At 40.8% G+C, this 24,195-nt stretch overlaps 1 protein-coding gene across 1 annotated transcript in view; it reads left to right on the top strand.

Annotated features, from left to right (window-relative positions):
- Positions 1-24,195, top strand: part of FBLN5 (fibulin 5) — a 47,188-nt gene that overhangs the window by 8,231 nt on the left and 14,762 nt on the right. The gene's annotated exons all lie outside the window — the stretch shown is intronic.

Raw genomic sequence — 24,195 nt, 5'->3', positions numbered from 1 at the left:
GGAGATGAATCAGGAAATAGAGTGGTTAGTGGAAAAGAAGTGCTGAAATCAAAGGGGAAATGAAACTCCTGTATTTTACTGTGTCTGGCCTGCTGCATGCAAACCATAGTAATCAAAACAGGTGGATTTTTTACAGTGGCCCTTCCAGCCTGCAAAGGGCATATATGTTTCTATCCATGCTGGCAGAAATGTGAGGACTAATGCTTTCTTCAGTCAGGGCTGTTCACTTCTGTCTAACTTTCAAATAGGGGAATTTAATAGTGAAGTAAAGTTTGGTGAATAGAGACATTAACAAGAATAGATGGGAAAGGACAGACTGCCATTTGAGTGCCACAGTTAGCTGTGAACAGTTTTTGAAAGCCCACATCAGGTTTGAATCACATTTGTGTCAAAGGAAGAAAAATAAAACTTAAAGAAAACAAGACATGTCAGAGCGAAGGGGTCTCTGCTGGGGTTAGATTTCATTTTTCATTTAGTGAAATCCTCTGGACACATTCACTGTTCTGATGGAATATTTATTTTTTTATCTGTGTGCCCTAGGGTGAAAAATGGGGATACTAAGGGAACTGGTACTAGTACATGTCTCACTACAGTGATGGTAGAAAGACCTGATTCCCTGTTTCCAGGACTTCTGGTGCAGTTAATAGGCTGACATGCAGTTTCATGCTTGAAGGCCTTGCAGACAAGACACCAGGGAACCTTGACAGAGTCCTCAGAAGCAACCAAAATTTTACCCAGGTTATTTAAGAAAGTCTGAATCACATGAATCTTGGCTCCATCCTATTATAAGCTAATTATAAGCATTGCTCATGTTAATGGTGTTTCAGTTGCTCTGTGCTTCCCTGATTGTCAGCATTCAGCATGCTTCTAGGCTATGAAGCCTGACAAGGGTTAATTTTGTGGTGAAATGGTTGAAAAGAGTAAATTGGAAGCTATTTTGTCCAGTAGCTGAGACACTATATAACTTACAGGTGGTGTTTTGGCACCACCTCCCATCACCTTCTTTCCAAATAAAATTAGTCACAGGTATTTCCATTAGAGATGATGAGACTTTTTGCTACTGACTTCAGGGGAACCAGAGTTATTCTAATGCCAACATTTCTGAGAAACCTCCAGCTTTTAACAGAGTACACATTTTTGTCTGGTCAGATATGGAGTTACAGGCCTGGGCCACGTTTTTTATTGCTAGGCCAACAGAAACCTTTACTTTCTCTTTGAATTCCAGTCAAAACAGCTTATTAAACACAGAAACCTTCCCTGGGAGATTTGCAGCCTCAGCTTTGAAGCACTGAGCTTGTTCAAGTGACTTCCAAAGTGAAACAGGATAAAAATTTGATCTGAAAGCTGTATGAGATTTAATAGGCTCTTTCTTTTTTTTTTCTTTTTTTTTTTTTTCTTTTTCTTCTTTTTATCCCCCTCTTTGCTAGAGCTGACAGAAACATAGGAAGACTGAGAGGGTCGCTCTGTCCCAGCCTGGCATTGGGCCTGCCTACCAGGGCTCCACGTTCCCTGGCTCTCAGAGGAATGTGTACCCCGGGTGGTTTAAATAACATTCTCCCTTCTGGGGCTGATATATTCCAATACAGCAAAAAAGAAACATAAGCCATTCTTCTCCCTTTCAAGTTTTTTTGGCCTCATCGTTTCTGGCCTGGATGGGGTTAGGTGTCCACGTCCCTTCCCCATCCTGTTCACCACTCAGTCTTAACACTCTTTTATCTCCAGATCTCATCCTTTGTGAACTTTTCCTAGCACAAGACCCTCTCAAAGACACCTGTCAGTGGCCATTTTGACCACGCCGGTGGCCTCTGCGTGGTGCAGAAGTAGCTGTAGACGTTTGTGGCAACAGGCAGAGAAGTATTTTAATGATAATTACTTTTTAAATCTGTTGTGGTTTTGAATCCTGATACATGGTATTTTTACCCCTGGAGTTGCTGAATGCTTTCCACTTTGTATGTATAAACGTACTGTGTTTTCAACAGCACGAAGTCTGTGTGAACTCATTCCAAAGCAGGTTGAGATAATTTATAACCACAATTAACACTGGAATAAAAGACCACATACAGGAAAAAGCAAAGAACATCGCACAAGAGCACTGCTTGAACTGTTTGTCTTCTAATGCTACTTCTCTATAAATACAGAATGGTTAGTCATAATAATGACTTTTTGTTCAAGGAACTTGGTCTAGTAACTGTTGGCAAGATTAAACTGGAGGCGAGGGCCCATGTTCTTGCATTATACATTCGTAAGCTGAGAGTTCCTTCCAATTTCCCTTCACTCCACCTTGCTGTTTCCTGACTTACAATGATCTTTAAAACATGCCTCAAACAGATCCTTCTGGGCATTGTGGAAAGAACTGTAATGCGTGGGCTCTTATTTTTGCTTTCTCTCCCATTAATGCACATACACAAAGTGAGGGGATGATGGGGATGGGGAAGCATCTAAGAAGGTTAAATGGAGGGATCAGAGAAAGCAGACCACAAAGACAGACAAGTAGATGTTAGGAAAGGTATAAGCATAAGGCAAGATAAGCATGATCTAGAGAGAGAAAGCAGGGAGGAGGCCAGAGGTGTTAATGATAAAAATAAGAAAGACATCATCTTTACTTTTAAAACAAAAGCTAAAAGGAATAAATGTGAAAACAGAGGGAAACTCTTTCCAAGTAAGACAGAATTGTTCTTCAAGGCTTTGTCTGTGGAGTAGTCATTGCTTCAACTTTCCTCATTTCTCACAGACTGCCAGGATCTCCTTCATTCCCCACCTACAGGTCCCCCGTCCTACATTCATGGAGTGAAACTCCTTCCTTCAAAACATTACTTTTGCACAGATGGGTTTCAGATCATTATCGCTTATACTGCAAGCGTACCTAAACTCCACTTCCAAGCCTGCAATTGTACTGACTTGCCCTGGGTGCAACCTCATTAAAAACCGCCTATGCCTAGATGAGTTTTCAAGCAAAATAAAGGAACAGATGTGCATGTCTGGGAAGAGGGGAGGGAAATGAAGATACAGGGAACTGAAAGGAGGTGCCCAGGTCCTGAGGCAGGCCCCTGGCTATGCTGGGGATACAGGCCAGAAATCTTTATCCAATGGTTTAGCCATTAAGTCAGGCTGCCTCCTAATAGTGACTTTTCTAGTGACCTCTCTGGGCATATAGAAACAGGAGGAAGAACAGGAGGGAAATGCAGCAAGGAGATTACGCCCTGGAAGGGGTTGTATAAAGGAAAAACAAATGGAATCCACTCCTGCCATTGCCTTCTTTAGTCCTATTTGGTTCAGCTTTGTGTCTTTTCTTTTTCCTCTTGGTCTGTGAAACAATCTCTTTGGCTATTCCAGAGGGCCAGTTTCTGAAGCCTATGCATGGTCCCTGTTAGGGCAGCACTGCCATCATGTCCAAATTAACTAAAGAAAAAAGTAAGATTGCATGAAAATAGGTTCTGCAAGAGGTTGAGGGCAGCTTCCTGGAAGGATATGTAATTGATGATAACTCCTGATTGAGTCAAGGGCCATGATGTGTAGCCTTTGTTCATAAGATAGTTTTCCTGTCAGGTTTTGTATGGTGAAATATGAATTTGGACCTCAAGCTGCTGTCACAACAGAAAAGTTGCCTCTGAAGCATCTCAAGAAGAAGCTATAGTTGGTGGCTAAGGCTTGGGTTGGAGAATTTTTAATTTAGTTCTTGACTTTGCCATAGATAAACGTGCTGGGTATTTTGGGGCTTCAGGCCATTCTGTGTAAACTCAAATCACAAAATCATAGAATCATAGAATACCAGTTTGGAAGGGACCTAAAGGATCATCTGGTCCTACCTTTCTGGCAAAAGCACAGTCTAGACAAGGTGGCCCGGCAGCTTGTCCAGCTGAATCTTAAAAGTGTCAAATGTTGGGGAATCCATGACTTGCCTGGGGAGATTATTCTAGTTGCTGACTGCTCTTGCTGTGAAAAATTTTCCTCTTCTGTCCAACCAGAATCTCCACAGGAATAACTTGTACCCATTACCCCTCATCTTTTCCATGTGACTCCTTGTAAGAAGGGAATCTCCATCTTCTTCGTAGCCACCCTTTAAATACTGGAACTTGGTGATAAGGTCTCCCCTAAGCCTTCTCTTCTCAAGGCTGAACAAGCCCAGTTCTCTCAGCCTTTCCTGACATGGCAGGCTTCCCAGCCCTTTGATCACCTTTGTGGCCCTCCTCTGGACACTCTCCAGCCTGTCCACATCTTTTTGTATAGCAGGGAACAAATCTGAGCACTGAGTATTCCAGATGTAGTCTGAGAAGTGCTGAGTAGAGTGGGATAATGACTTCTTTATCTCTGCTGGTGAGGCCCTTGTTGATGCAACCCAGCATCCTGTTGGCTTGCTTTGCCACAGAAGCACACTGTTCACTCATGTTGAGCTTGTCACCACAATCCCCAGGTCCCTTTCCACAGAGCTGCTCCCCAGACAGGTAGATCCCAGCCTGTGCTGCACTCCTGGATTATGTTTTCCCAGGTGCAAGACCTTACACTTGTCCTTGTTGACCTTCATAAGGCTCTTGTTAGCCCACTCTTCAGGCTATGAATAATATGAATAATAATTCATTTTCAGGATTGTAGAGGCTCAGTTTAATAATAATGCAACAGTAAAGCTCAAAGTGAAACACATGGAACTTATTTAATTCTCTAGTGCACTAAACTGGTTGGAAATCACTAGGCAATTTTGTCTATGTTTCTGCATAGATCAGGAGAAAGGGGAAGTCTCAGAAAGTTATCAGTATCTCCCATATACTTCAGGAATACCTGTGCTATAAAAGCTTTTAGTGGTTATTTGATTCTGGAGTTTTTCAGTCACCATCTATTTATGCTGTGTTTGTTTCATGCTTTAGCGCAATTCAAGATGATTGACCCTTGATTATCTAATATAATGAGACTAGACAAGCCAGGTAAATTAAAGACGTGGAAAGTACAAACTATGTGCATTAAGACAGAAGACCATGTGCCTGGCAACTAATGGAAGAAAGATCATTAACATCGCAGTGTACAGACATACTTAGCATAGCCCTGTCCCATGGGATAAACCCACATTGTACAGCTCCAGGCAAACACAACTATAATTCTTCTGGGTCCATCCTCAGTGTTTTTCATCTGATGGCCTGATCTCTTCACAACCCCAACAACTTTCATAAAAGTAATCACTAGTTGACCATAAATTGTTAATGAGTAAAAAGTTACCTCTGAAAACACTCAGAGCTCCTTCCTCCCTCAGGAAACCATTGTACTAGCATGGAGGATGGGCTGGGGCAGAGGAAAGGCAAGAGTCAGCTAGTCCTTACAGTAGGGTTGCTCAGTAGGGTCATTCCTACAGAAATTTGACCATCAATAAATGTATCCTTCCCCAGCAGAATTTACCAAGGAGAATTAGGGTGGAAATGATGCTTTTAACTGAAGTGAATCCATTTGTGGTGGAGGAGTTGGCTTGATAAAAAAGGTTGTTGTATGCATCTGTCTGTAGCAGGGTAAACTGAGCCTTCTGTGGCTTGGATTATTCCTTCTTTCATTCCTAGTCAAGTGCAGTGTGGGAGGAGTACAGTCTGGTGGTTAAAGCACAGGCCAGTGTTTTGTTTATCTGTGAAGCTTCTACAAATCACAAAGAAATGAGTAGAATTGAACCAAGAAATATAACATGCAAGCCAAGAAGGCTGGCATGTTATTAAGAAAACTGGTATTTCTGTGTACTGGAATGAAAAATAGCAGACTCCTGGGTATGGCAAAGTGTAACAGTAAGTGCAAGTCCATCATTCTGCATGTCAGTGCCTTTCAACCATCACTGACCAACTGTATTTATGTATGGTGATGTGAGAAAGGAAAATAAACTAAACAAAACTACAGTATAGCCACACCTGAACTTGACTGAACTACAGTCATACTGGGTTTATAGCTGGATAGTCAACTGGAAACCAAAAACTCTTAGACCTCTGATTATGGTCCCTACTGACTTTGGTGAAGATTTTAGGATCTTGGAGGAGAAGTTCTTGCAGTGAATTTATTAGGTTTAAGTTAATCTGTCTTGAGCCTAAGATCAAGTTTGGTGCCATATTTTCCTCCTGCCAGACTCCTGATATCATGATACGGATTTCCTAGATATTGTGAGGGAAGAATAGACAGTTGGTCAGAAGATCACCTTATGATTAAAAACAGTGGCCACCAGGAGTGTTTGAATTTGCTTTCAATTAGCTTGAGCTGAACTGTTTCTGTCTGTGGAAGTGTCTTCACCTGATTATTAGGGGTGATCTAAAGTTTTCTGGTTTCTTCTGGTTTTCTACTGAGGCTGGGAGCCAGGAGAGAAGAACAGTAGCATATGGAGGGGGATAGCTGAATGAGAATGTGTCATCTTACAAAACATAACTGCTTTTATGAAGAAATGGAGCCTAAGTACAAAAGGGATAATGTCCATGTCTTGTTAGATGTGCAGGCCACAGTCCAGACTCAGGAATGGTAAAATCTCTCTTAGACTGTGACTTCTCTATTTCATGATGTGCCTCAGTTTTCCCTCTTTCTTGCAATTGTACGATACTTTGCTATGCAAGGTGGCACAAACCCAGGAGTCCCATGTCCCTTGCACTTTGTAGGCTCCAGAGGGAAAGGGTATGCAAGGGAAAGATGTTTAGCTGATACTCGGGGTTTTGGTTGGTTTAATGGCCTTGGTTAAGCTTGGTCTCTGAATTGGGGATTATTGGTCACTGGGCTCTGAGCCAGGTAATACATAGACTTCAGCTGTCATCAAGAGCTAGTTGGCAGGAGGTTCTATCTGACTCACTTCAGAGGAGCAGTAATTATGCCCAGTCTGCCATATCCTCAGGCATGTGCTGGCCAGGGCAGGGCTCTCACCCCTGCTGCTAATCTCTGAATGATTCCTTAGAGTCACTGCTAACATTGGTTTGATACGTGGGGCTTTGTGGCCGCCTTGCCTTTATTATGTCTTACTTCCAGGGATTTTAGCAGTGCCAGATCAGTTAAAGCCACTATGTACCGACTAGCTCTGTCTGCTCTGGAGCAGATTTCGTGAGCTTTCCTTTGTGGGATAGCTGTCATGCAAGGCAGTCCTGCCAACTAGACAATTACAGGGCTTAAAAGAGAATTAAGTCACTTAACAGTGCTGGAAGATTGACAGACTTTATGAGTATCCTTCCCCAATCCATTAGCTCTGTGGCTTGTGTTTCTCTTGTTTTCCTATGAGTGTCTGTTTTGGCTGTGGATGACAGTCCATGCCCAGCTTTCTGCTGGGACCCTCAGAGACTTTGGTTGCATGAGTGACACCTTCTCTACCTCCCTGTGGCATAAAATAAAGAGTTCAGTATGTGATAGAGTGTCTCACCTTACCTGGAAGGCTTATTTATTTTCAGTGCCTTTCATAGCACCAGCACTCTGTTCTATTTTAATTTTTGCATATATTTGCAGCACCCACAGGGCCTAGAGATGGCAGTATTCTCAATGACTTAAAAGTCACCATTTTTCTTGGCAGGTCCCTTATATTTTTTGGGTCAGCTTTGTTTCTTTTCGCTTGGTTCCAGTCTAAAATTGGCTATGGTTATATGTCACAATGAAGATGTTAAGCCAAAATATATAGAAAATATGAATTGGCTCCTTTGCTAATACAAATCAGCCAGATGGACTGTATGTTTTGCCAGTCTCTATAGGCAGAGGTAATGTGCTGGCATTGCTCCTTTGTCTTGTCCCTAAGACACCGGACCCATGAGAGAGATGCCACGCAGAAATAGAAAAGCTGCCTGATACTGTGTGGACTTTAAGGTGCTCTGACCCCTTCATCTGCCAGTTGACTGACTTCCCATTTTAGTACTTCAAAGACATAAGAGAATTTTTCAAATAAAATAATGCTACCAGAAGATGAATGAGAGTTATACGTCACCAGCCCAGTTCAGGGGAGTAGTATAAGCATTCTGCCTCTTGGCTGGGGCGTGCTGCCCATTGGGAATGACAAGATGCACTGAAGTCCATCTTCAGTTTTAACGCCAGCAAAGCCCTCTCTGCTTTTAGTTCTTTTCAACCATGAGTCATGGTTGCAGGTGCCCTGCAGTATAAGGCTATGCTGCAGTGTGAGGAGAAGGATGGTCCAGATGACAGGGCAATAGTATAAGTGACATGACACCTGAAATGAAGGCCCAGGTCCCCAGAGATTGGTTAGGTCCCTTACTCTCACTGACTTTCATCCTCAGTGGAAATTTAGCATGTAAATGCCCATTGATCTGGCTGCCAGCGTGACCTCAGATGTCTTTGCTCAATGTTATTTTCAGAACTGACTACTTATCTGAGGAATCTCAATATCTGAGCAACCATATGGAAACGCTTGAGGGGTCTAGAGTCAGGCAGAGGCACTCAGCACTTTCTGAAAGTCATGGTATGTATGGTGTCTTCATCTGGGCACTTGCAAGTGTGTATGTACACATTTGTAAGTACTGGAAAACTTTCTTATCTTTTCCATGGCTCAGCTCTACATCAGTAACATGCCACTACAGTGAAAATAAATCTGTGTTCATGAGGCATTCAGATGCTGAAAATACAAGTGCTTCAGCTAACCAGGGAGAGCCTAGGAGGAAGAGAGGAGTGCATCAGGAACTTGCAGGGTCTGAATGAATCCATCATCTACTGCTTGATCTGACACTGTGTTGTTTGGTTTGGGTTGTTTTGTTTTTCCACAAAAAGAAATAATTTAAATGTCTGCTTTGCTCTAATATTTTGATGTTTCTTTTTTTTTTTTTTTTTTTTGTGAAGAGGAATTCTTGTTTTCCAGCCAGCCCCCTGAATAAATGAAGCATTAGCTGGTGAGGCAGTAAATTTCTTGTTGGATCAAAGGCATTAACTGCCTTTGAGGTACAACCCCAACACATCTCTAGGTGACACAGAAGTCTAGGTACACAGAAGTCTAGAAAAGCTACAACTGTTCTAGGAAAAAGCTACAACTTTTCTAGAAAAGCTACAACTGTGGTTAAAAATTAAGAGACTGGAAACCCAGCAGTAGATGAAGAGCTAACATATCATACGATTATCTGATGGAAGATGAGCAGGAGAAGGCAGCGATGACAAGAGCAGTGTAGCATGGGGCAGTTTGTGGAAGTTACTAAGACTCCCATAACAGTGAGGGAATAGTCCTTCAATATATTCTGCTGAGAATGGATCCAACCTGCTCACATGGTGTAAGTACTTTACTACCAGATAAATGTAGATAAGTTTATAGAAGTCTCAGTATAGAGCAACAGTAAATTGGGGTCATTACTGAGGCTAACCTGATTAAAAGAGTTAAGTATATTGTAAAGCTTAGAGTAAGATGACAGGAATTGGAACTGTAAATGTCAAAGAAGCAGAAGCTGTGTTTGGTGGTGTACAAAAAAAAATGATTATTTCAGAATAAGGTATAATTTGCAGAAATGAGGGAAAATTACTTTTAGACTAAACATAGCAAAGCCCCTTATGACAGTGTAGTGTATCAAGTTATACAAGGATACACTAGGTATACTGTAGTGAAGAAATAGTACAAAACGTATCAGCAGAAGGATTTTAAAACTGCCTGGAACAATTGTTAACAAGAAAGAGTCTTGCACAATTTGAGGGTGAGATAGATGTTATCAGGTATCTTTAAGTTGCTGTACTTTTGAGTCCTTTGATGTATTTCCAGCTTCCAGTGTGCACAGAAGCACAAAAGAAAACCATTTGCTTTATCTAACAGTGCATAGGAAAGCTCATAGCATGGGTAAAAGCCTCCACCCATGAAATAACAGTTATTGTCACTATGGTGGAGCAGCACAAAGCTGAGACAGCTTAAATGGGTAGCCCGACATCCCCTTTCTGAAGAAGGAATCTTGGAGCAGTGCAGGGTCAGTTTGCCAGACTGCCACTCCTTACTCCTGGAGCAGCAACTGGGCCAGGGAGAGGAGATGTGGTCCAAAAGCTAATTTCCTGCTATCACAAACTCTGTGGGGAATCCCAAACCAGACATACACTGGAGCAGCCTTGGATCATAATCATTTATTTCAGGCAGAGTACAGCAATATATACAACATCTGTGTTCAGCAAATCTCTAAGCAATGCATCTGGAGCTTTACTTCAGAAGGAGATTGAAATTATTTTAATTAAAAGCAGGGCTGGCTTTGTGATGGAATAGCCCAGAACTGTTCATTGACAGCTATCAATTGGTTTTATGCATTCATCCCAAAAGACTGTAGCATGCCAGCTTTAAGAAGGAGGTGTCCTTCCACACTAAATTGGTGCTCTTTGAAGATACGGTTTTGTAAAAACCTGTATTGTTATTCACGTTTTACATTGCATTTTTGGACAAAATTCCCAGTGAAATCAGTGATTTTTAAATATTTTTTTTGGCTTGTAGCATGTAAATCTGGCTCATTGACATTTTCAAAAGGTTTAACTAGTCATAGATGAAAAGTGGCATAAGAGAGTAAGACTATTTTTACAGGGTTACACATAATAAGACTTACAACTCTGTCTATGATTTTAAGTGAAAAAAGTGAAAATTTTATCTCCATATTCCCCAGGCAATTTTGAAAACCTGAGTGTAGACTTAAACCCAGAGACCTATGGCATAGATGTGTCCTACAGGGACTGGAGAACACCTCTAAATGCAATTAGAAGCTTACAGTTGCAGTATATGTATTAATGGCCCAGCAGATCATATGCATTCTGAAGCTGATAAGGGATGTATATTGTCACAAGATACAAAATATCATCAAACTCTGCTCCACCAAAATTTCAAGTTGACATCTAGAACCTTGGGACATTAAACCATTTCAGAAATACATGATGCATCTATGGTTCATTCCCTCTGACCTAGGGTGGGGCATGGAACACCAGTATTTCATTGGAGATGATTAGAAAGACTACAAATCATAAAATGCTAATCATGCTGAGAATTTGCTAGGAATGCTTCTGTGCTGGAGATTGTACCTTCTAAAATGTGCCTGTTCTCTTGCATGACTGAGTATGACCAGCGGCCTTGTGGTTATCAGGATCTAATAAAGGAAATTATTATGATAAAGGAAAAAACATAATCTAGCTTTTCACTAGAGCAGACACACATGATGGAAAATTCACTGGGATGTGCCTTCTGGAGAGTAAGAGCAGGGGTTTGCTCCAGGAATAACCACAGACGTTAAATGTTCCTGCTGGTTGGAAACATTGCCTTTTTTGTTTATTTATTTACCTTTTTTTAAAAAATACCTAAACAGAACATGTTTTTTTCAGGCCAGGCTACTTGGAATTGAACCATTTGGCTTGGGAATGCTCAATTTGAACATGTGACTTTCTGAACTTTCATGGATAATGTGAAAGCTGGTGGGACTGCCTGTGACATTGGTAATGTGACTGGCCACGTGTTCAGCCGTCAGTGCTAGTTGGCAATTTCTGAATTCTGATGCAAAGAAGGTAGACTTACCTTCAAGCTTTGGGGACAAAAATGTGCAGATCTGCATGTGTGAGTAAGGCAGTCCTAGTTCTAGCTGTGTTTGTACAGCATCCAATGAAATAGTCTCCCACCAGAATGGTTTCTAGTAAATTAGGCAGAGATTCACAAAATATTACTGCTGTGATGAACCACACTGATAACAAGGTTTACAATTAATCTGTATATGGAAGCATTCTAAGTATTTTCTCTTAGCTACCTCCAGGAGAGAGTTCAGTGTGCAGTGGATTCCTGTTGCCTTCACAGGCACCCAATTCTCCCAATCATACTGATTCCCTAGTATAAAAAAGACATGGGCATACAGAAGAGTATCAAGCACAGGACCACTCTGGTGGTTAGAGGGTGGGAGCACGTGATATACAAGGAGAAGTTGAGAGAAGTGGATTTACTCTGCCTTAAGAAGGTAAGGCTGGTGAGGGAATTTTATTGTTTGTTGTCTTCCACTGTCTAATGTGAGTGTGTAAAGATGCAGCCAGATTCACCTCAGAGGTGCACATGGACAGGAAGGGGCAAAAGTTGCAAAATGAGCAATTCTTATTAGATATAAGGAGAAATGTTATCGCTGTGAAGGTGGCCAAAAACTGGAACAGAGGTTCATAAAGTTTGTGGCTAAAGATTGTATCCTTGGAGAAATTCCTCAGCTGGAGAAGGCCCTGAGCAACCTGACTGAATTGCCCTTGCTTTGAGTGGAGGCTTGGACCAGATGATTTCCAGAAGTCAACTCCAACATGTCTTGTGCGATGGTTCTGAAGTGCAGGTGCCTGTGACTGATCCTGGTGCTAGACTTTAATTTATCTAAGACTTCCATAAAATGAAAGTGATATTCTCTTTTTCACATGGACTTTGAGTTTTAGCATTGAGTTTAAAGTGTTGTAAGATCTTTAGATGGAAGCTGATATAGTGAAGTAGAGACAATATTCAGAATCAGCATTTCAGTGGAGTGAATCTTGAGTTTTACAGAGTGCAAATTCAGTGAAGACCATCCAGATCAACACATCTTTATGCCAGGATCAGTACAGGGGAAGAAGATCTGGCCTTTTCTCAATTGACTTATTACTGACAAGTGGGGGCCAGGACTCCTGCAAGTGTTAGGTAACTTCCACCAGAAATTTTCTTTGCTGCAGTTTCAGCCTCACATCATCCTTCCTGGAAGTTCCACAACCATTCAGAACCTGTTGTGGTCCTGCTCAAAACTGGCCATTCTTGGGGCTAAACAAAACCCAACTTTCTGCCTCTAAAGGCTCAGCACATCTGCTCTGAGGGCTTGTTATCTCAAGATTTCACAAATCTTGAAAGTTACTGTCTTAATTTATGCATTAAAGGTAACTGAATGGCTTTTAAAACAACAGAGAGAGAAAGAAAGGGGAAAAGCCCTTTGAGATTAAACACCTCTTTTTCCAGAGACCCATAAACTGAGAGTAAGGGGAGCAGGAGAATTGTCAGTAGACATCCTAACTGGAATAAAGTAAAGCTCCCATATCCACACAGTTTTCTTTTATCCAGGAAGGTTTGCAACCCAGCTGGCCGGCAGCAGTTTTTGGAACATTGCAAGCAAATGTAGCTCAATCATTATAAAACAGTGAATGCCAAATCTGGGTTAAAGCCAGTTATTTGAGCAGGGATTATAGGCATTTTCCAGTGATCACCACCACAGAAATAAAGAAATAGATGGCTTGCTATGTATACACTCAAAGGGGAATACTCCCCAACATGCATAGCTCTTTGCTATTAACAGTAATGATGACACTGCTGTCTGAGCCTAGAGTCTAGTATTTGCAGAGAATAATTCTCAAAGAGTTTTCTTCTCCACTGACTTTTGTCCACTGCCCACTCTTTGCTTACAAAAGAGCCCAAAAGGCCCTAACACTTGTACAAGAATTACCTTGGCTTTGTGGTGCTTTTGACATTGTTATAAAGCATGCTGACACATGGACAGATATGAAACTCAGATGAAATATGAAAAAATTTTCTCCTCTGATAAGCTCCCCAGTGCCCTTAGTGCCAAGCTTAACACTCTCTTCATTGTCAATCATGACAGCTCCTAGAGCAGCTGGCAAGGGTTGCTGCCATGGGCAGAGATCTGAAGCTCTCCCTTCCTAAGAAGGACTTCTAACTCCCACTGCCTGCAGAGCCTGTGGCTGTGCCTGGGCAGACTACTGATGTGAGTGTTGAGTCATGTATAACTGGTCAGCTCTACAAAGCCTTTAAAGCAAATAAAAAACTGACCCACTGTCCAGACACGTATTCTGCAAGCCTTATTAGTGCAGTCAGACTCTTTTCCTTAGTTTATCAGATAGTTTCAGGGAGTAAGGTCTTAATCTCCTGGAAGAAGACAAAGCACTGTAGTCTCACTCCATGTGTGTTTGACTCATGCAGCTCAAGTGATGTGAGGCAATCTACAGCCATGCCACCTCTGACTGAAGCTTCCTTGCACGCTCAAGCCAAGCAGCTTTGAATTCAGTCCATTTCTGATTTAGGTGCTGGTGAGGATTACTGAAGCTTTGTGAGAGTTAGTGTGAATCTCATATTACTATTCCAGTTCCCTATAATGGAGATCACTTGTTTATATACATGCATGGGGTCCTCTTTTTCCATGTGTATTAAAGATTTCAAGGTATCCTGTGAGAGTGACTAGAGCATCCATACTGAATTCTCTGTCGGGCTATGCACATATTGCACACCTAGAATCTCTCTTGTATTTTCAAGTCTCCAATACCTCGCTCCCACAGTTTTTTGCACAAGATGTTCAAGCAATGGTTAAAGCTTTTGTCATGTTACACGTCCAAAGTGGCTGCATTTTAATGGAAGAAGAAATCCTTGCAATGAAAGTTTCCTGCAGGTGGATATCTGTATCCCTTTGTTTTCATTGCGACTTTAATTTCTGGATCCATTTGGATCAGATTCGTCTGCCGTATTAAAAGTAGGGCTGTTCTCCTCTTTACCAGTTATTGTGGTCTATTCACAGTCTCAGACCTCTTTAGCCTGCCAAAACACTTGGAAAAGGAGCTCTTAATGACTCAGTTAAAATGTACGGTCAAGAAGTTCACTTATTAGAGGAAATGTAAACTGACCACCAATTGGCTAAACCAGCTGGCTGGACTATTTGTGCTAGTGATTTCTCAAAGCTCCCTGGGGAGCAAAAGTGGGAATAGCAGTTCTCTTCTCTTAGTTCTCTCATGCTCTCTACCCTAACAGAAAAGTCTTTGAAAGAATTCATTGGAGAAGAAGCTAATAGGATTTCACAGACATGTTTAAAAGCTTTATAAATAGTGCTTTAAACTCCTAAATTTTTAATATATTCCTTCTTACAGGGTTTTTTTAAACAATACCATAGAATTGCAGAGAAAATACACAATTCAGCCATACCAAATTCACTTTTTCAGTGTTAATGGTTCTATTCCTGTGGAATTTTATAAGCCTTCTCTAGAGGTTCTTGCATGAGACTGTCTCACATTGTTCGGCAACAGGGTACTGTAAGGACCATTTGCTAGAAGATTGTTTTAGTTTCTTCATGTGCATTTCCTGGCTCTGACTGCACATCTTTTTCACTTCCATTGCAATAGAAAGTATTACTTACATAACCTCCCAGCAGCTGGGAGTATTCTCAGTAAGGGCTCACTGGTTCCTCTCACCACTCTACCAGTAGATCTCAGTGTAGCTTATGATCATACAAAATAGGTGATTTTGAGAAATGGGTAGTACAACCATAATGTTTCATTTGTTAAGCTGAAAAATACATCTCCTGCTGATAAAGATGAAGCCATGTTGAGCAGCAACGGCTTGGTATCTCCTAATTCAGCAGGCTCAGTGTCATCAATGGAATGCTAACACATCTCTAGCCCACTCCAGCAGGGTACTTGGGTCACTCTTCTTCTGCTGTACCACAGCTACTTGGTATAGTGTAAGTAAGTGCAGCGGGGAGATAACTGAGATTCCCAAATCACATGCACTGACCATGGATTTCATAAGTTGTACGGAACCTGCAACAGGAAATCGGATCCAAAGAGTACAGTTATGCTCCTGTCCATGTTTAAGCAAAGCCCTTAATTGAAATCAGTACTCTGTCTCAATTCTGATCCCAGAATTAACATGCAGACTGTACATTTGTGCAAAAGCTCTCATGTGACACCAGGAATTGTCCACACAACCAGGTGTGATCATGTGCCAACAGGGAGTACTGGAGACTGGTGGGAGTGAGGAGCTATGGTCATGCAGGTGATGCCAAGTGTATGAACCATGCACAGGTCTGTTCTGAGCAGAAGGGGAAGAGGCTTTTGTCCCCTCGCTATGCACTTATCTGTATGGCTGTCCTATAAATCTCAATCACAAAAGCAGGACTAAAACTGTGCTCCAAGTGCAAAGTCTTTCACAGTTTAGTTGTTGTTTATCATCTTTGAGTAATGTTAAAAGTGTGCTAGCTAAGGAAAGGCTCAGATAGCTGGCAAGAGATCTAGAACCTGTGACAAATGTTGAGCAATTTTCAGACCAGGCAGAAAGAGCAGCATTACAGATTCATGCCTCACACTATTTGGTATCCACTTCCAGGCTGACCATCTATGTGAAAAAAAACACTTTAATCCTTGTTTAGAAATCAACCAATAACATAATGCATATGGGATGCAGATAGAAAATGAATTCAGCAATCAACAGCCTGTCCTCAGACACTGAAACATGCAATTAAACAGGTGTTTAGGGAATTGATCTTGGATTATGTCCAAGCTCAGCAGGGTCAGTCGTCTTTGGAAAAAAACACTGACCCCACACAGCAGCAGTTTGAATTTGGCTTCAGTCTGCACTTTAGGAATGTGGCATTGTTATTTCTCCCCTTTTCTTATCAAATGTAATTATCCTGAGAAAAAAAAGTTTTGAGAAAACATGTGATTTCACTGAGTAAAAATCTACTACTGAAGAAATTATTTCTGTGTCCAAATAAGGAGTGGGGGAGAAGTTTGGGGAAAGTGCTCTGTTCCAAGTAATCTTGGAACTGATACCCACGTTACTGAACTTGGATATTTAGTCCTGGCCTGCAATTATTCCTATAAAAAAAATAGACATCCAATCTTTGTATTATTTTAAAATGGAGCCCTGGAGGTTATAAATGACTGAATGAGCTTCAGTGTTTGAGCAGACAGTGATTCTGGAACGAGCTTGCGGCCTTGAATGTCTGCAAGAACTTTGTATCTCAAGAGCAGGGTGAGCTCCTGGGGTTATGATGGTACAGCAGGACTGAACAACAGTCAGAATAAAATAAAGAAGTAGGACCCCAGCATCACCCACACCTCCTAGCAGAAAGGGGAAGAAGACTTTCCATGGCAAACTTTTTTCAATCTGCAGGACTTGTGCTCTCACAACTGCCAAACTGTTCAGCCTTACTGTGTTGAACCCTATGGTGCTAATGGCTCCCAAATAATCATGATGGCAAAAATATACCCACTTTTGTCAATGGTTGATCAAAAGAAGGAAATACAGCCATAGCTACTAATGTGACCCACAGAAATTTGTGGCATGATTATCAGAATTTGTTACTTAAGAAAGGAAGTCAGGCATGCTAAATATGTTCCAAATAGAACAAAATGTAACAGTCCATCTGCGAAACAGCGCACATTGCCAAAAGCATATTGTCTTGGAAATCTGCTGTCCACATTGGCTTCCTTCTTAAATACAGAGTCCAAGCAGAGTTTCTCTTCTAATCGCCAAGGTCTCCAAGAATGTGGTTCTAGCTCAGAGATGGTAAGTCCTCATCCTTCCCTGATAGCTCTCTGCTAGGGGTTGTTACCACCTTGCCAGCCAGCAGGGAAAGGAGCTGTCATGGAGGGAATGGAATGGGTCACAGCACCCTGAGCATGGACCGTGCCTGTGGAGGTATAAGCATAGGCATGGGTCCCACCACTTTCAACACCAGTGGATGGACTTAAGATAGTAGTCTCCCTTGTTCCTGTAGTGGCAGGTGCAAATCATCTCCTTGGGATGGAGCATTCTTGGTAAGCTGTTGTGTGATGTGTAACCACAGGCTCATAAATGACAAAATGAAACTCATCAATATATTTATTTAACTTTTTTTTTCTTTTAAAAGTAGCTTTTTGTCAAGAAAGTCTTTTCCTGAAGGACTCTGGTATTGTCTCTGAACCGATGAGTTGATCTTAAGGACTTTGTTTCTTTCTGTATTCTTTAATGCATAAAGTCCTGTTTATGCACAAAATCCTGTTTTTCTGAGCAGAAGAAAGGCAAACAGTGTCTTTGCTTACAGTTTTTGAACCTTGCCTTCCAGGGGGCAAGTGCTTCCTGTTCCTCAGCACCTCTGCTCCTTCTCCTCTTGTCTGCTGACTTTCTCCCCTGGCTTTCCACCTCTTACAGTCACTTACCTTACCAAACAATCTCCTAACTTCTGCATGCCCGCCTCCCCTAACCTGCACTTTAGTCCTCTCTGGGCTCTTTGATTCAACAGATTGTCTGTGGTAATAACTTGGATTCTTCCTCTTCATCTTGCTTCATGCTTGATAAAGATGCAATCATTCTGTGTGTCCTGAAAGGAAGGTGGTTGGCATGCCCAGCATCTTTAGGCTGATGACTCAACATCTAGCATAAGAATGTTATCAACATTTCCTAAGTTTTCTATGTTTTTTCTGCAGTTACTACAAACATTAGAGGTAAAATATCTCTCACTAAATACAAAATGTATTGATAAAAGTACAAACAAAAAATGAAAAGCTGCACATGTGTACATTTAAATCTTTGCAAAGGAGAAATCACTTGGAAGAACTTTATTCTTATCCCCATTTTCAGTAGTTTCACTGGCCAAGACAGATTTCCTAATGGCCTAGGAAATTAAAAAAGACGTAAGAAAATCTCATGTGTGATATTTATGGATATAGATAAAAATAACTAAACATGGAATGATGTTAAATCATTCTCTGAAGACTTTAAGACACCACTGTGACCACACAATGTGTAATTTTTGTGACACAGTCCATGAGACCTTATACAGCAATTGGTGTTTCAAGGACACAGTTTTTTGCTACAGCTTATTTCAAAGAAGAAAATTGTTCAGGTGTAAGGCCCTAAAGTAAGGGAACATCTACCATGTGCTTTATTACATTTTCCACTTGATTAATCAGTAGTACTATTAAAGTTTGTGCCTTATTTTTAGTTTGAACTTGTCTTCTAAACACTGAATTTCATCCCATTGTCTTTGCTAGCTTTAGTGATGATCTCCAGCTAAAAACTTTGGTTCCATGAAGATGTTTATAGATCACAGGCAAATATACCTTGAACCTTTTCTTAAATAGATTATTAAATGGAGCATTTTCTTGCTCCAAGACAAATTTTCATGACTTGGAATTATTCTTTGGAGATTTTCTGATCTCTTTGCAGTATCACTTTTTGAACTGTTGACACAGAAATCTATTTCAGTAATTATTTTACTAATGCAATATACAGTGGTAAGAATGTTTTCCGGTGTCTACTCAGTGTTCTCATGTTTACACTTGTCCTTTCAGCAATGCTGTGTCAGGAAAAGTTCATGTTCAAGTGATTACCTTTAATGACCTCAGAGTTATTTTCATGACCAACATTTTTCACTCGATATATGACCTTGCATTTGTCTGACTTGAAATGCACTTTCAAATTTGCCCACTATGCCTAGCAAATTATTTTTTTATATAAGACTTCTGTTCATTCTTTAGTTCTAATTCCACCAGCTTGTTATCCTCCGTGTTTATCCCAAATGTGGAAAACAGTGGACCAAAACCAGATCCTCAGGATCCTGTAGACACTCATAGCATGATTCCATATTTACGATTGTCTCTTGAGATTTCTGGTCTCCTAGTTTTATCCTCTTTTGTCTGAGCAATATTGAATACGTCTGGTCTTAATTCACTGGATTAGAGTACTGTTTTTCTTTTTATGCTGTGATTTCTTGCGATATTATTGATACAAATAGGAGTGGACTTAGTCCTTCATTCTTTGTGGACATGAATCAGTATAAAAGATCACCACATCTTCTGATAAGAATTAGCCTCTCTGGTGAGATGTGGTGGTGTGCTGCAGCTTGACATCTAGGTTTTCTCTCTGACTATATTAATATGCTGCCCTGTTTTTTTGTATGCATGACTTTTAAATTATTTCTTAAAAAAAAAAATTATGGGCAATGAATTAAAAATTTCATCATTGTTCTATGATATGGCTAAATTCTAAAGAATCCAGGAAGGCTAGTGCTAGCTTTTACAGATAATAAAAGATAAAACCAGTAATTTTCATGCTAAACACAATTAGTTAATTTATTTGTTTTGACATTGTAAATGATATCTATCCAGTTACCAGGCATCTTGCCATCCATTAAAAATACAATCTGTACCAATAAAAACAAATCATCAGCACTTCACATCCCACAAAAGGCATCCCGTCAGCCAGAAATATAAAAAAACACTTTTCTCCACCCTTCCAATCCCCAAATGAAACCCCATTGCCCCAGCCACCTCACCTCTGTCAAAATGTCAAGTAAACAGAACATCACACCCCAGGGTTGCTAGACCAAATCACCACAGCCATAAAATTTTAAGGCAGACACAACTGAGATAAGAAAGACTGATGTGGTTAATTTTGGAGTATTCAGGCTCAGGCTTGCAGCAAGGATTTCCTGACAGATGTATATGGAGATGCCGCCTACCTATTCTCCCATTCTATCAGTAAACCAAAGATCTTTAAAACTCATGGCTTCAAGCCATGAGGGTCTGTGTTCATTCTAGGTGGTATTTCTTAGGAGGGAGAGAACAGTGGTCTGAATGGGCTGTGTCGTTGCCTCAATATTCAGTTAGGAAGTAAAAAAGAGAACTGTTCCCACTTCAGGTCAAATTTTAATTTCAGTTTGGACTTCTGCCTGAACTTCTGTCCTTGGAGCTAGCTGTGGGAGCAGTAAGGTGAACACCAACTGGAAGGGTGGATAAGAGAATATAGATGACTGCTAAGCTGATAGCACATGGCAGCATAATCAAGAGCTGAGACACCCAGGGCCAGCATTGGCCAAGCACTCCTTGGCAAGAGAAGTTTTGAACAGAGATCCATCCTGCCCTGCCTTCATTCTCTAGTGTGGTTTTAAGTGCTGAACAGCTGTTCTGTTCTCTCAAAATCAGGAACCTCTAAGGTGTCCTCCAGCGTCACTAGTCACTTGGGAAAATTCGGATTTATGCAAAATGACTAGGTATGATCTTTAACATCCTCTTGTTCTCATATGTAATTTCACAGCAACAGTCCCAGTCCTGTCTGTAAGGGTAAGAAGAGGTGTGGTAGCTAGATAGCTCTTTCAATTTGCCACTAACTGTCAATAGTTCTCTCTGTTTCCGTAACTACTGGAAACTCTGGGGTTCAATGCACCGTTCAGGTAGAACAGTAACATTGTGAGTAGCATAGAGTTTAGCTGAAATAGCCTTTGATGCCTCTGAGGTCTCCTAGTATAACATAATGCTTTCAGAATACTGATTAACCTTTTACTTTAGATCTCATTAGCCAATGTAGAGGCTGCACAAAATTTCTGTAAAAGTCGCATCTTTGAGTGTTCATATAATAGGGACTGGTTGTATTGGGCTACAGGAAGAACTACAAGAGAGAAAGACCTATGAGTTGTTCTTGCTTCTGTTTTGTTGAGTGATCGCAGGCTAGTCCTTTAATTCCATGGTCTTGAATTTCCTGATTAAAAACAAGGGGCACTGATGTTTATCACCAAGTGGGACATTGCAGGGTTTCATAGTACAGTGTGATTTGTGTTAGGATAGGAAGGCTTCAAACAAAAATGGACTAATTGTGAATGAGTTCTGTATATAAGAGGACAGGCCCTGCCCTGAATAGTTTTAGGTGCTTAAACAGTGAGGGAGACTGGACTACGACAGAAATTTTCTTATCCCCATTTTTCAAATAGGAAGAAGGGCAGTGGAAGATGAAGAGCAAGGATGAGTTCCCACAGGGTAAATTGTCAGCACATGAGTTACAGTGTGGTCACTGCCACTGTGCCAGTACATCGTCCTGCATAATAACTACCAGGTACTTTAGTCTGTTTTCACTGAGGACAGATCTAATTTGTATTTCTTTCCTAGTTCACCTCATGGCAATTCTTATTGTAGCCACATACTGAGAAATCTAGCCAAAAATCACAAATGAGGTATTCAATAACGGTAGCTATTAGTAAAACCTAGACTTGCTCTTGGGATGCAGGTATAATAATATTTTCTAAGGATCTTGGCAGTGAAAGGTATGAAAAACAGGTTCAGTATAATGAAAACCATCCTTGGATATCCATCTGATGCTTTCATGATACCAATGCCGAAATATTAAATATCACAATCTATTAACACCTTGAATGAGGAGCAGTGGGGTTCCTAGGGTGTCTTGCTAGCTTGCTTCCCTTCAGTAACTCTTCTGCTCTCCAGCTGATTAGACTTTACTTGGGGCTCAGACAACTCATTGCAGTATTTCTTAAGATGATGAAAACTGCAACATAAGTTACACTGGGTCAGAGGCACTCTTCCAGGGTCCAGAAAACTTAATCTCAGGGACTTCTTAGCCACATGTGATATCCTTGTATTGAATAGTCCTTACAATTTTTTATTCTCTGAATTCATCTTATCTGCTTTGAACCTACAAAACTAATTTAGTATCATGTACATTTAGCATCACAGTTTTCCTCTAGTATTGTGTATGACCCACCACAAGGGCAGAGGTGGTACAAATGAGCTTTGAATTGATATTCCCAGGGCATGAATACACCTAAGATTTATGTTTGAATGGGACAGAAATTGTGCAATCAGAATACAAAATGATTTACACACTATTGACTAAATGTCAGGTTGTTTCCACTTGCAATTTTCCACTCAACCAAAAATTCCCTAGGAATCACATAGAACTGTGATACAGTTTCTATGGTGGCGCTTAAGTCTATTGAATCTATTATAGACAATTTCTGAAAGTCTTATGACTAGTTTTCTCTGCAGTGGAAATAATGTGGTTTTGTGGGTTTTCTTCACTTTCCCTGTCAGATGTCTAGCTTTGACTTTATCAACCACATCAGTTTTCACTGTATGCTTCACTGTGTAAATGGGCGTCTCCCAGCTCTGATGCTCTTCCAGAGGATACCTAATGATTAGCCAATTGTTGCACCAACATGTCTCTTGGTGTGCAAACATCAGCTTTTGCTTAGTGAGTACATGTAATGTAAACAGCCCCTGGAAGACAGACTGGGGTTATACCACCTGTTCGAACTGAGAAGGCTGCTTGACAAAAATAATTGATTTGATTGCATTGACTGGGTCTGTCAGAGTTTAATGGTACATCATCCTAAGGGGTAATCTTAAAGAAAGCCAGAGACATGTAATGTAGAACTGGGTGTATGTGCTCAGACCCAAACAAAAAGATTTGATTCTATCAGTAAAACTGTTTATACCTATCAGTTGCATAAAACTTCATTAATGAAGTCAGAGAGGTTTTATCCAGTGCAAAATGTGGAAGTCAAGGTGTTCTGCATAGACAACTTCAGGTTGACCAGGTTTCCTAGGGACAGCAGAAACTCCACAGGTAACCTCTGTTGTAAAAAATTTCACATTCAAATGGAAATATGTCTCCAATACCACCACAAAAGATGAAGACTGGGAGTAAGCAAAGAAATCTGCTTGGTAGATAGCAGAAAAGAAGAGGATTGATGTCTTACTTTTCTGGAGTGACTGTACTGCTGTTCATGCAACTGCTACAAAGATGACTCAGAAACAAAAATGATCCCATAGACACCTGTTGCTTTTGATGAAGGATGCACATTGTACCCCTGGAAGAAAGATGCACCACAGAAGAGTGGAGGATCTATAGCCTTCAAGCAGCATAGCTACCACATGTGGTGGTGAGACCTTGACCCTTATTTTGTCTCCACTGTGCTTCATCTATTAATATTACTGGAAGCAGGGAGCATGGAAAATTAAAATCTCCTTTTTAAACTCAGGATAGGCTAGAAACAGCAGAACTGGCCAGATCCCAAGGTCCCACTCCTAAAACAATAAGTGAACATGACAAATAAAGAGGTTTTTCATTTAGAAAACATTAATGTCATTCTTATTAAATTTATGGTTAGATAAAATCTGTGTTCAGATTATGCGTGATATGCTGTATGAAGGGAGGATCTGGAAGTTTTAGCCCAGTCACAGGAGCTGAATTGCAATAGCTGAACTGAAGAACATATCTACATGCCTATCTAGTCTAGACTTGTTATCTTACCTCCTTCCCACTTCCCCCACCATTTTGCCAACATTCATCCGGCCAATAAATACATGGAAACTGATTTCCGACAGAGTTAATTACCTCTAATTGTGCCACTCTTGTTATCTTACCAGCTTTGACTCACCATAAATTGCTCTGGTGCAGATGTTGGCAAGATAAGAACTCTAGTCTCTCTCCAAATATATATAATATGTATGTATTTATTTATATATCTGAACATGTTAGATATGCTGGTGTAGTAGATTGGATCAGTTATTTCATGAGTGCTGGGATTTTACAGCTGACTGGCTGTACTAGGTGCCTCAGGGGCAGATACTGAGACATAATTCCTGCCCTCTGCTGCCTGCTCCAGACCAGTGCATTTGTGAGATACTTTCAGTCATGACCCAACAAAGTCTGGGTTAATAAGAATCAGGGGGATCAAGGGAGTAGCATTGCTTGGATGACATAGTACTTCAGCAAAGGCCAGTGCACAGTATGCTGGA

This window comes from Athene noctua, chromosome 6 (genome assembly GCF_965140245.1).
Source record: "Athene noctua chromosome 6, bAthNoc1.hap1.1, whole genome shotgun sequence".
NCBI classification, from domain to species: Eukaryota; Metazoa; Chordata; class Aves; order Strigiformes; family Strigidae; genus Athene; species Athene noctua.
This window is presented reverse-complemented; position numbering and strand designations above follow the sequence as displayed.